This window comes from Mustela lutreola, chromosome 9 (genome assembly GCF_030435805.1).
Source record: "Mustela lutreola isolate mMusLut2 chromosome 9, mMusLut2.pri, whole genome shotgun sequence".
In the NCBI taxonomy this organism is placed as follows: Eukaryota; Metazoa; Chordata; class Mammalia; order Carnivora; family Mustelidae; genus Mustela; species Mustela lutreola.
The window spans coordinates 133,464,367-133,476,966 of record NC_081298.1 but is presented as its reverse complement, the minus strand read 5'-3'; the positions used below and the strand labels follow the sequence as shown (position 1 = coordinate 133,476,966).

The 12,600-nt window shown below is 47.3% G+C and overlaps 1 protein-coding gene, 1 long non-coding RNA gene and 1 other non-coding gene across 3 annotated transcripts in view; 2 read left to right on the top strand and 1 right to left on the bottom strand.

The window, feature by feature from the left end:
* Window positions 1-12,600, top strand: part of VSNL1 (visinin like 1) — a 99,281-nt gene that overhangs the window by 27,023 nt on the left and 59,658 nt on the right. The window lies entirely within an intron of this gene.
* Window positions 1-12,600, bottom strand: part of LOC131807350 (uncharacterized) — a 48,757-nt gene that overhangs the window by 27,081 nt on the left and 9,076 nt on the right. The gene's annotated exons all lie outside the window — the stretch shown is intronic.
* LOC131808653 (U6 spliceosomal RNA) lies at window positions 6,461-6,567 on the top strand. Its single transcript, XR_009344863.1, has one exon. It is a non-coding gene; the product is annotated as a U6 spliceosomal RNA (small nuclear RNA).

Genomic DNA, 12,600 nt, shown 5'->3' with positions numbered 1-12,600 from the left:
AGCTTCTAGGCCTATGCTCTTCCTTGTAGATGGCATCACTACACAGCATGACGTAAGGTACTTGTAGCTGGTTCTCTGGGTTCTGTGGTGATTATGTAGCAGTTAAATTCTTAGGTGAAGGTAAGTATAAATAAATAAATAAGTAAATAAAGGTAAATAAAATGTTCAAATGTGTGATACGATATATAGGTCTTACGATTTCCTTTGGGTTTCAACACGGAAGGGCATTCGATTAGGCTTAATCTTAATATGCAAATCGGCTGATGGGGAAGCATAGCCCTTCAAGTGATTACTCAACATACTGCTCCAAGTGGCAGTGACACAGCCCAGCAGCATTTGTCATCCCCACGGGGTGCCAGAGGAAGAAGCACTTCCTCTCCCTCAGCACAGGTTACCTGTGCTCTCAGAAGGCACACGGTGGCCGGGAGGGAGGCGAGTGGAGGATGCCACGTTGGCAGCCTGTGTGCACAACTGCCAAGTCAAACAGCACTGGAAGGTCTAATTTTAGCCCACTCAGCCTTGGCATTGTCCCTTTTAGCCAAGATATTTTTCAAGCACCACAATAAAGTGCTTTGTTCCAGCCTTGCTGGATACTTCACAAAGGCTCAGCAAGGACAGGGCAAGCATAATTCAGACCTGGAAACATATCAAAGACAAGGAACCTCCCTGGAGAGGGTCAGCACTCCTCCGGCAACCTTTAGTAAATATACCCTTTCCGTCCACCTCCCAAAGCTACAAGTGGCCCATGGTCGTGTCGTCTTCCCACAGCTTCTTTGTCAGCCTTCTGTGAGCTGCTTATTAGCAGGTATCTTTGCTCTTTCATGCTGGGATTCGCAATTTACTCCTTCTCTTTTTTTTTCCTGCCTAACAAACCCACTTCTTTCCATATATCTGGGTCTAGTTTCCTTTCCTGATGTGTCTAGAAGGTGCCCAAGATTAAGAGCTAGGAACAGTTTTACCACTTACAAATGACCTCTGAGGTCTGTCCCTTACAATGACCTGGTGAATTAGGTGAGGTAGAAACTTCCCTAGAACTTTTGACGAAAATTGAAGCTCAGAATAGAAGCTGACCTTGGTTAAGGTCACACAGGAAAACACTGATGGATGTGGGACTGGAACCAAGGTTGGTGCTTTAGGGAAAGGTATGGTCAACGAACCTGTCAAAGCAGGGACCCTGAAAACTTTTTTCTGCACTTGATCTTAGCCAAAAGGCCGAGAAGCGATGAAAACTTTTTTCTGAAAGTATCAATTGGCGTCATAGCCAGCAGTTCCAGACTGAGGACTGAGAATGGTGGCTTCCTTCAATAAGGAAATCATCACTTCCTTATTTCCTGGAAAGAAGGTAGGGAAGATTGATCCACAGACACAACTGGTGACACTACTGTTTCCAAAGTCTTTGGGGGAGAAAAAAATAATTTCCCCTCAACCCTTCTAGGTTCTTGGCTAAGATTCCTGCCCCTGACCCCCATAATTAAAAAACAGGCTAACAGGAGAAAAAGAAACATAAGCGTAATAACATGTATACCTCCTAAATACAAGGGAGATACCCAGGAAAACTGAAGAACTCACTGAAATGGCCCAAGCGATCACTTTAAAGACTATCTCCAGCTAAACACAAAAGGGGATCATGGGGGAGGGGAACCAGTCTGGGAGTACTGTCAAGCAAAGCACAGGAAACATGTGCTTTTACATGTTTAAGTCATGTAAGTCAGTGGCCTTCCCCACTGGCAAAAGTTTCTAGGGATTTAACCTTCTCCCCCTTCATGCTGCAGAGGGAGACACCCTTACAAATGGAGATTTCCCTTATAAATGTAAATGTCTCTTCCTACTCATATTTTAGAGATTCTCCTATATCTGCTGTTGCTTAAAAATAATCACCCTGAAAGGATCCTATGCCAGAGAGACATATATTGGGGTAGCAAATTCTGCTCCCCTTCACCTTCTTGGATCTTTTCTTTGACCTTGGAGTAGATCTCTCTGGACCTCATTAGACAATCCTAATCTGGCCTTAGGTCACCAGCAACGATGATCTATGGGATCATCATTTCTATCTTTGAATTTTCTATCTTTTGAATTTGAATTTCAGTCATTATAATGAACACTGGATAGTGCTTTAGCATTTATAAAACTCTCTCCTAACACATTTAAACCATGTGCTAACACACCAAGATGGATATTGTTATCATCAATCTCATACATGGTTGCACTGAGCCTCAGAGTGGTTTCCTGACGTGGCAGCTCCGGAGAGTCAGGGACTCTGACCTGGACATCTCCCCACACTGACAGATCCAGGGTCCTTCTGAGCCGCTCTTGATATTCACTTCTTCACCTAGAGCAACCCAGGATGGTCGTCAGAGCTAACGGTCTTTGGTCTGCAAGTGAACCCTGACCTATTGCTGTGAATTAATTGTTGGAAAAGGGAGTGGCTTAACTGAAAGCACCGTGAAAGTACTTTCAGGACTCCCAAGACTGAAGATTTTATGAACAAAAGCCATTTTGTTTGTTGGTTAGAATTACTTATGTATAGGGGCCCCTGAGTGGCTCAGTGGGTTAAGCCTCTGCCTTCAGCTCAGGTCATGATCTCAGGGGCCTGGGATCAAGTCCCACATCGGGCTCTCTGCTCGGCAGGGAGCCTGCTTCCTCCTCTCTCTCTCTCTCTCTCTCCTTGCGTCTCTGCCTACTTGTGATCTCTCTCTGTCAAATAAATAAAATCTTTAAAAAAAAAAGAATTACTTATGTATATATTTCTGATTATAAATGTTATGTGCATTCATTATAAAAAGTTTAGAAACGTAATGAAAAGTGAAATATTATCACCTACCAGCAGTTAGAATCACTTAGGATTTTGATGTAAATTGTGTCCTGCCCAAACATTGTATACACACAAGTTGAGCATGTGTATGTATAAAGCAAAGGCAAGGTGATACTGCACATACTGTTTTGTGACTCCTTTTTTTAACTCTAACAGCATATTGCAATATCTTCTCTCCTTTTTTCTTTCTTTTCTTGGACCTCAAGTGCACATTTATGTTCATCATACTCCTCTGTCCGTGGCACACTATCATCACTGCCTATCTAAGCCCCTCCTGTGTTTTATTCTATATTTTTTCATCTTCTGTACTTATTCCCATTTCCTCCTTCCATTCTATTGTGTTTAATACATGTCCTTGGTTAAGTGTTTAATCCTTGAAAACACATAGTTGTTTTGTATATTTCCATGTTAATTTGAATAAATGACATTGAATCAATACCAGTCTATGTCATTAAGTGTAGATCTGTATTACCACTTTTAATGGCTTTGTAATTACCTCTGTGTGATTCTTTTTTTAAAAGATTTTATTTATTTATTTGACAGACAGAGATCACAAGTAGGCAGAGAGGCAGGCAGAGAGAGAGGAGGAGGCAGGTTTCCCACCAAGGAGAGAGCCCGATGCGGGGCTCGATCCCAGGACCTTGGGATCATGACCTGAGCCGAAGGCAGAAGCTTTAACCCACTGAGCCACCCAGGCGCCCCACCTCTGTGTCATTCTAATGAAATCAATTTAACTAGTTTTCTATGATGGACATTTAAGTTGTTTTTTGAAAAGGTGCGGTGTTTTAAAAATGGTTTTAAACAATGCTGGATGTAACGACCTGGTATCTACATCTCTGTGGATTTGTGCGATTGCTTCCTTGAGATAATTTTGAAGGGCCACCTTGCAAATAATTCTTCACCCAATTTTTCAGCCCCTAAAGTAATTTGGTTACGGATTCCTTGGGGTTCCCTCTCACACCCTCCTCTTTCTCTGTTCCCCCCTCTCCATCTCTACTTTGTGCATGTCTCCCTAATGGCACTTAGCACATTCATCTTTGATCTCTGTTTCATATGTTCTCTCTTATCGCTCAGCTGATAAGCTCCAGCTAGTTGTTGACAGAGACCACACAGTAATTAATTGATTCAACAACATTTCCTGGGCACCTGTTCAGTGTAGTCTGAGGTGAACCTGACAATCACTCTGCCCTTGGGGAAGCCCGTGTCTAGTGAGGTGGCAGACGTGCCTAAGGCAACCAGATGTGCTGTAGGGTAACCACACCCCAGCATGCACAGATGTCAGGGTGTGAAAGAGGAAGCCAGACAGCAAAGTCACCCAGACGAGGTGCCTCATCTATGTCTGGTACATGATTTGGAATTTACTAGAAGGCTAAAGGGGAGCGAATGGCAACTTCCCTCAAAGCAAGAGGAACAGTCGGTACACACCAGAGGTTTGAGATAATATAGCAAGTTGGAGCCTAAGGTGGGATCATACACAGGGATGAGACCAAAGAGCTCTTGCATGTGGGGCAGGGGAGGCCCAGGTGAGCAGGCCTGGAAAGCCTCACTGAGGGTTGGATTCAGAGTGAGGCCAATGAAAGGATTCCACAGGACAATGGCATGATGGATTTGGTGTTTTGGAAAGGTCATTTGGAAGAAAGGTCGAGTGGAAGATGGGTTTCAGAAGAGCAAACTGAAACCTGGAGAAGCAAGTTTGGATAATGATAAAAGTGGGAGACGATGGCAGCCTCAGCTGAGGTAGTGCTGAGAGAAAAGTCGGTGGATTTAGAGGGAGAGTTGGGAAGTAGGGTCTACAAACTACTTCACTTGACTGGTGCTGTGAGGAGAGACAGAGTCCTGCATAACCCCCAGGCTCTGAATGGGAATCTGGGCAGATGGCAGGGCCATTTCCCCAGAGAAGAGCACAGGAAGAGATGTTGACTTTGGTATGGTTGTAGGATTCCACGGTGGAGAGGCCCAGCAGGCAGAGGGAGAGATTGTCTAGCATCCAGGAAAGGCTTACGCTGGAGATTAGATTGGGGAACCATACTTATCTTTGTAATATAGAGTAATATTGAGTAAAAGATTGTTGAATAACTGAATAACAATTATTGAATTAATTTCTCACGTCATACTTCCTTCAAATAGAACATTTTACTCTCATCAAGGCACCTCGACACGAGAATTTCAAAGTTCTCTGTATTTAACATGAGTGAAACTATTTTTTAGAATTTTTGTAGAGATAATTTAGGAAGATGGTAAATGCAAACAGCTCTGAGAAAGGAAAGAGCACCAGCCTAACAGTCAAGAGACCTCCGTGATTCTGCTACTATGGACAGACACTTGGATATTTCACTGGCCCCTCAGGAGAGCTAAGTCCTTAACTCTGAGATCAAGGAGAGGGCAGGCATGGCTGAGGTCCAAGGATGCTCCTAGCCCTGGGACTGGGGATGTGCTGGTGACATGGGCGCCCCTGCTCTGTACTTCTCTCCCGCAGCTCCCTGCTGATCGGAGATAAGGACCACGGTCCTTCCCCACTGGGACTTGGCAGCACAACCTAGCACACAATCTGTTGGACAGAAGGCTGTGATTATTAATGAAAGCATTTCCTCTGTTACCTCACAGAACTCAGTGAGGTTCTGACACTGCTAGAGACGACCGTTTCCTTTCATAGAAATTGATGCTCAGACACACAGAGAAGAGTTGGAGAAAGACGCACAGGGGTGTAAAAATAAGATGCGGAAAAGTGGGCGGCTGCTTGAAACCCTCCCAGAGGAAACGCTACCAGCTATTAATCAGCTACACTTCTGTTCAGTGGGTGAGCGGGGAATTAGATGGAAACTTCACTCAATAGTTGATGCTTTAGGCCTCCAGGGTCCTCGGATGACTTTCCTCTGTCAGGCTGGACAAGAAACACTTCAACTTGACAGTGAAGAAGCAGGACCACAGCAAAATCCCCTAGGTGTCACCATTTGTGTACTTCTGTTTACACGTACCGGGTGTGGCAAGCGGTGTCAAGGTTAAGGTGACGCCTAGATATATGGGCCTGGATCTTGAGATGTTTGCCTCCCCATCGTCTGGAGCAGCCCAGTTTGCTGGGTCCGATGATGAGGCTAATAATAGCTACTGTTTGTTGAACACCTGCTACTTGGAAGGCACCGTGGGTAGGAATTCAGTGTGTTATCTCATTGATTCTCGTAACAGCCCTGTGCGCAAATCTCATTGTTTCCATCTGACAAATGAGGAAACTGAGCCTCCAGTGTGCCAAGTAGCTGCTCATAAGTCACATACCGTGTGCGCGGCGGGAACATCATTTGACCCCGGGTCTGCCTCCAGCCCACTTTTTTGTCCCACTCAACTAAATCCAGTAAAAAATGAAAGAGACACTGTGACCAAACAGAAAGGGGAAGGGAACCCACCAGATGGACTGAGTCAGAGTAGAAACTTTCCCCAAGTCCTAGCTTAACACCCTGGCACCAAGGTGGCTTCGGGCTTAGCCGTGCTTCCCAGGTGCTTGAGTGATGTTCTTTGTGCCTGACTAAGGAGGACGAAGGCGGCGGAGTCTGACCCCCTGGGCTGGTCGGGCCACTTGACCCCCTTATAGATCAGAGTTCCTGAGCACCTGCCACCTGGTTACCAGGCGAGTTTTAGTTTAGAACCACTTAGTCAGTGCTTGCTTTGGCAGCACATGTACTAAAATTGGAACAATACAGAGAAGATTAGCATGGCTCCTGCGCAAGGATGACACGCAAATTTGTGAAGCGTTTCATCTTTAAAAAAGAACCGCTTAGTCAGATCCAAGAGCTAATGTCCACCAGCAGCTGCCATCTTGGGTCAGGGCTGTACCCAGGCAATGCCTTCAGACTCCACACCTGAGCTGCAGAGGGAGCACTCGGGTGGGAACTTTCTGGAAGCAGTTGGGGCAGGCCTAAGGAAGACCACCATTCTTCACAGCCCGGTCACAGGGAACTGGTGTGGCTCATTCTGGTCCTGCAGAGCCTAGGACCCTCAGCCCATGTCAGTGCCCAAGAGTCACAAGCCTGGGCATCATGGCAGCCACCGTGTCGTCCTGCCGAGGCTAACTAGTCAGGGCGCTGCTAGCTAGGCCCTGTTATGGACTTGCCCTATTCCCTCACACAAGTTTCCTAACCTTCCTGGGACGCTTCTAGAAAATGAAGGGGTTAGAGCAGATGATTTTTTGCTCCCTGGAGCCCACTTTGCTTTCACCTTCAGGTATTTATTGTTCTTTCTGGGTTGGAACTCTTGTCACTTGCCCTGACAGGACCTTTGCCACTGCCATCAAAACGTTTTCCCGTTGCAGATCAGATAAGGACTCTGGCCTTGAGTCCCCAGGGATGCAGTCTGCGCCCTCCTAACCTCCCTCCTGTGTTATGCTTGTGAGCCACACCTCGGCAGTCCCACGAGGTTTAGGGCTTGAGGTAAAGTCATCAGAGAATGCCGTAAGAAAGGATTTCTCGCCTTTTCTGAAGCTTCTCTGGTCCCCAGAGATGGAAAGGCCAGCCAGGGATCCACACTCTGCCTTTAGAGAGATGCTGCTGGGGCCTTGGGAGGAGCCAGACTGGAGGGGTAGATAGAGCCATCGTGTAGATAATTGTCCTTATTAGAAAAGAAACCCCCACACAGAGCACTTGGCAACTTCGAGGCCTGGTTTTCAGGGTGGTTTTAACAGTCTCTGGAAACTAGCAACCTAGTTTCATTTGTTTATAGGATCAAGGGAGGTGGTGATGGAGATTGTTTCAACATCCCTGCTCAGAGATAAACATGTGTCCTGGCTCCTAGGCTTTGGGTGTTTGGTATGGGGACAGCTCGCTGCCGGGGTAGGAGGCTGAGAGCACCCAGCTGGGGTCGGGAGACCAGGGTTCTCATGCCTACTCTGCCATTGGGGTGCCCACGTGATCTTGGAGAGCCTCAAACTCTCTCGCCTAAAATCAAGGGAATTAAAGCAAAAGAGCCCTAAGGCAAATCTTTTCAAGCTTTGGTCTTCTCTAGCTGAGAGATTTTTAATTTTTTTTTTTTTTTTAAGGGTGGGTAGGGTCAGAAGGAGGGGTAGAGAGAAAATTAAGCAGACACCGTGCACAGCGTGGAGCCCAACACGGGCTCAATGTCATGACCCTGAGATCAGAACCTGAGCTGAAATCAAGAGTCAGAAGCTTAACTGACTGGGCCACCCAGGTGCCCCTTAAATTCCTAATGTTAGTCCTCAATACAGGATCTTGAAACAACATCAGAGGTGTCAGGCAGAGGGAGCGAGGCATCAGCGAGAACTGGGTTATGTCTGCGCTTCTTAGAATGCTTCCTCCTCAGACCGTCTACTTTGATTTGTGTTCATGGTTTTCATCAGTGCTCCCCCAATGGACCTGAGTCGCTTGCTGAAAGTATAGATTTTCTTCTGAGGGAAGGTCTCGTGATGCTGCATTTTTAACAACAGTAGCACTGTCGCACTGTAGCACTGTTCCCCAGGCAAGCTTGGGGAACACCAACTTAGAGCTCTCACCTGGGGACCAGTCAGGTGAACTTGCCTGACCTGGTGGTCCGTTGTCGCTCTGTCCCTTGTGCTCTGTGTCCCTCTGATCTGAGCACCCATCTCATTGTACCCCACATTCCCATGGGCAGGAATGTCTCCTGCCCTCATTTCTGAGCTTTTCAAGAACCACGTCTTTCTCCCACCGTGCCTAGCACAGAACCTTTCTCGTAGACAACACCTGCAAATGTCTGCCAAGTTGAGTTGCCCAGAGCTAACTGGGCCGTGGGTCATTATTGATGCAAACCGTTCCATCAAGAAGGAGAAGAGGGGCTGGTAAGAGCTTGTGGAGAAGTGTCACAGAGAAGACAGCGTTGGAACCCAGCCTGGCTGTTTGGACAAGTGGGAAGGAAAAGAAGGAGTCCTCTAGGCGGGAGACTAAGCATGACAAGGCCTGTCTCTTCCAGTTATTTCCGTGTACAAGTGAGGAGCCCAGGGCTGAGAGAGAGCACCCGCTGTATTCAGGGCTGGCCCCGTAATCTGACACTACAGCCGGCTCTGCTCTGCCTGGCTCTGTACTCGCTCAGCCTCCACCTGAGCCCCGGAAGTCCTCCCTGCCTCCCCTCGAGCTGTACCTCCAGGCCTGTTTCCGCACTGCTGTACTTAGCCTGTTGTGTATCCGCATGAGTGCCTGGGCCTCTCCATCTCGACCCCCAGGCTCTGCATGAATCTCGCCAAGGTTCAGCCAGGCTCATGGCCGGATTACCTGGAAGAAACCAGGCCTGCTGGTCTGTGCACCTCCTCGCACTCAGCGGGCCCTGCTGTGTTCGGGGAGGCCGGCCTTTGATACCGGAGCGGGTAAAGGACAAGCTTGGGCCGGCACACACATGCACATACACAGGTGCTCCTTGAATTCTCTCTCTCTGAGACACAAAGGGTTTGTGGAGGAACGAAGCGCATGGGCGCCCATTGCCTCCCCTGGCCGGCCTTTCCCTCCTACAGGAAGTCTCCCAGATCTGTGCTACGCGCGCTCATTCACGCCCTGGTTCCTCGGCTCTGCAGTTCTGCTATTGAGACTAGGTAGGAAGTGGAAGAGAGAGGCAGGCAAGACTCAAGGCAGGCAGGCCGGTGAGAAAGTGTTTACAGAATCCATGCAGGAGAAGATGGTGGCCTGTGTTAGGAAACCAGTGGGGTTCTGGAGAACGACTGTGTTTTTTTGGTTTTTTTAAGATTTTGTTTATTTGTTTGACAGAGAGAGAAATCACAAGTAGGCAGAGAGGCAGGCAGAGAGAGAGGGGAAGCAGGTTACCTGCTGAGCATAGAGCCTGATGCGGGGCTCCATCCCAGGACCCTGAGATCATGACCTGAGCGGAAGGCAGAGGCTTAACCCACTGAGCCACCCAGGCACCCCTGAAGAATGACTTCTGTTCTGTAGGAAGCTTTCTCTGCTGGTTGAGCTAAGACAGAGTACCCATTCCTCTGAGCTTCAAAGCCCTCATCAGTAAAGAGGGGGTGGTAATAACCTCTTTCTTACTGGACATGGGTCCAGTTACATGGATAACTGTTGTTGCACGGAGCCTTTTGTAAACTATTGAGTATAAAAATGTGGTCTTGGGGTGCCTGGGTGGCTCAGTGGGTTAAAGCCTCTGCCTTTGGCTCAGGTCATGATCTCAGGGTCCTGGGATCGAGTCCCACATCGGGCTCCCTGCTCAGCGGGGAGCCTGCTTCCTCCTCTCTCTCTCTCTCTCTCTCTCTCTCTCTCTCTCTCTGCCTGCTTGTGATCTCTGTCAAATAAATACATTAAAAAAAATCTTAAAAAATATGGTCTTTTCTGGGTATCCTTGGGAAGTTGGTGCTAGGCTTTCCTCACCCATGGGCTCATTTCTGCTTCTTTTGCCCACACCAGATCTCCCCCATCAGGCCTGTTCCTTGGCTAACACTGAGTCTCTCTAATGCCATGCAAACCATGAGAAATCATTTGGGTTGGGGCTTGGCAGGTTTTTATCTTATAACCCGGAATGCTAGCTTTAAAATCATACACCCCCATGTCTGTCCCCTCCCTTCTTAGGAAACAACTATTCAAGCACTGACGGGTACCCAGGTGAAAAACCCACAGAGCCAACATGTGTATACTCTTTCGAGACAAGCCACTTTGAAGTCTGTGACTCATCTTTTCAGCTTTACAGAACTTCAGCTGCTGATCAGTGAACAGTGCGGTTGGAAGGGCTTAAAGGTCATTTGGTCCAACTGACTTGTTTTTCAAATGGGGAAACTGAGCAACGGAGGAGGAAAGGATCTGGCCCAAGATCACAGAATGAACTAGAAACAGAACAGGAATTACCTGCCCCCCTTCTACACACACACACACACACACACACACACACACACACATATGGATTCTTTTATTTTACTTTATGTGTGTCATGAGATCTTTTTATTGGAATGCGATAAGTTTTATGGTCATGTTTCCCCTTTCTGTTGTCCTGGGCCCATAATGAGAGATACCGTGGGCCTCTCTCACGGTAGTTCCAGGACAGAGGGGGCAGAGGTAGGGCATCTTAACCTATCCCTGCTTTCCTTCATGCATCCGACTTCACTAAGCACCACCTTTATGCCGAATCCTGAGGATATTGGCTTTAAGATGTTCAAAATTTAGTGATGAAGGCAACAACAAAAAAACAGTCTCCGGGTGGGCAGGCGATTTTCCGTACGGCGAAATGAAAGATCCCTCCCATCTGTTGCCTGAGTGTTATATTTATACGCATGATGGCACTGACTCTTCTCCTATACAGATTACTATGAGACTGATTCTCCCAGAAAGGAACGTACTCAATACCACAACTTGATGAAGACCAGTGCCAAGGTCCTTGAGTCCCTACCTCACAGTGGTTCGGGGCCCTTCATTCATTCTTTTCCTCAAAAAATACTCGTCGAGCACCTAGTCTGAGGTAGCAGGAATGCAAACAAATAAAAGACAATCCTCTCCTCAAGAAACTAACAATCCAGTAGAGAAATAAATAATGACCAGGGAAGCTTTTACCAGGGAGTGGAGATTCCTTGGAGAAAGGACGCCTCCATCAGCCTTGGAAAGTCCGCAGAGGTTTCTCAGAGGGGGCGGTGTGTGAGCTGAGGCTACGTAAAGAAAGAGGAGAAGCCTGCTGAACAAGTGGAAAGACAGATGGGCAGCAAATGAGGATGTGAGTAGGCAGGACAAGCGCCAGGCGAGGGAGAAGGGGCCACATCCTGCAGACAATGAGAAGTGTTGACAGTTTTAGGGAGAGGCTCAGATGGTAACAACAAAAAGATGGTAAGGTTTGTATTTGAGAAATTCTTTCAGGCAGCCATGCAGAAGGTGGGCTGGAGTCAATCAATCCAAACAGGGTCTGGCCAGAACTTGATTTTCCCCGTGATTCATCTCACTGCCAGGCACACCTGGCTGATAGTGGCTGACCATGACCCGTGACCGGGAAGCACGATGTGAGGCCTGTGAGTCTCCAAAACTGTGATTCATGGTCCTCACCGTGTTCCCTGTGTGAGGCCAGCCTCTTTTTTTTTTTTTTCTTTTCTTTTCTTTTTTTTTTTTTTTAAGATTTCTTATTGGAGGGTGCATAGGTGGGTCAGAGGGAGAAGGAGAGAGAGAATCTAAGCAGACTCCACGCTGAGCACAGAGCCTGTTGCGGGGCTTGATCTCGCAACCCTAAGATCAGGACTTGAGTCAAAACCAAGAGTCAGGGGCTCAACTGACTGCACCACCCATGCGTCCTCATGCTGTTGACTTTCTAAAGGCATTTGGGAGAGGCAGTTTTTAATAACACTTAATCCACTTTCCCATCACGAATACAAACTCACTCTAGCTTATGGTTTTAGTTAACTCCAACAGTCTTTTCCAAAATAGGGCCTGGCAAAGTGACGGGTCCTCCTCTCTTCTCTTCTTTCATTGCCAAGAGGCACTGATTCAGCCTCACAAACCTTCCTGCATTTGCTCCTCCCGTTCCTCCTCAGATGCCTTCCATCCACCAGTCTTGATTGTGTACTGGAGTCTTACTAATCCAGGTTCAAGTTCTGGTTCTGCCACACACTACTTGCATGGTCCTGTACAAGAGAGCTGCCCTAATCCTCATTGCTGAGCTGTCATAGGGTTAAAGATTGAGGGCATAAAGTTCTCAACACAGTGCCTGTCCCACAGCCAACACTCAGCATTCAGCAGCTGTTATTGTTAGGGGAGATTCTGGTTCAATAATGAAAATTTGTAATTCTCGACTGTAGACGACAGAGAAGTCTGGTAATACACCCTTTGATTAGCAGGATAACCACGGATTACAGTTTT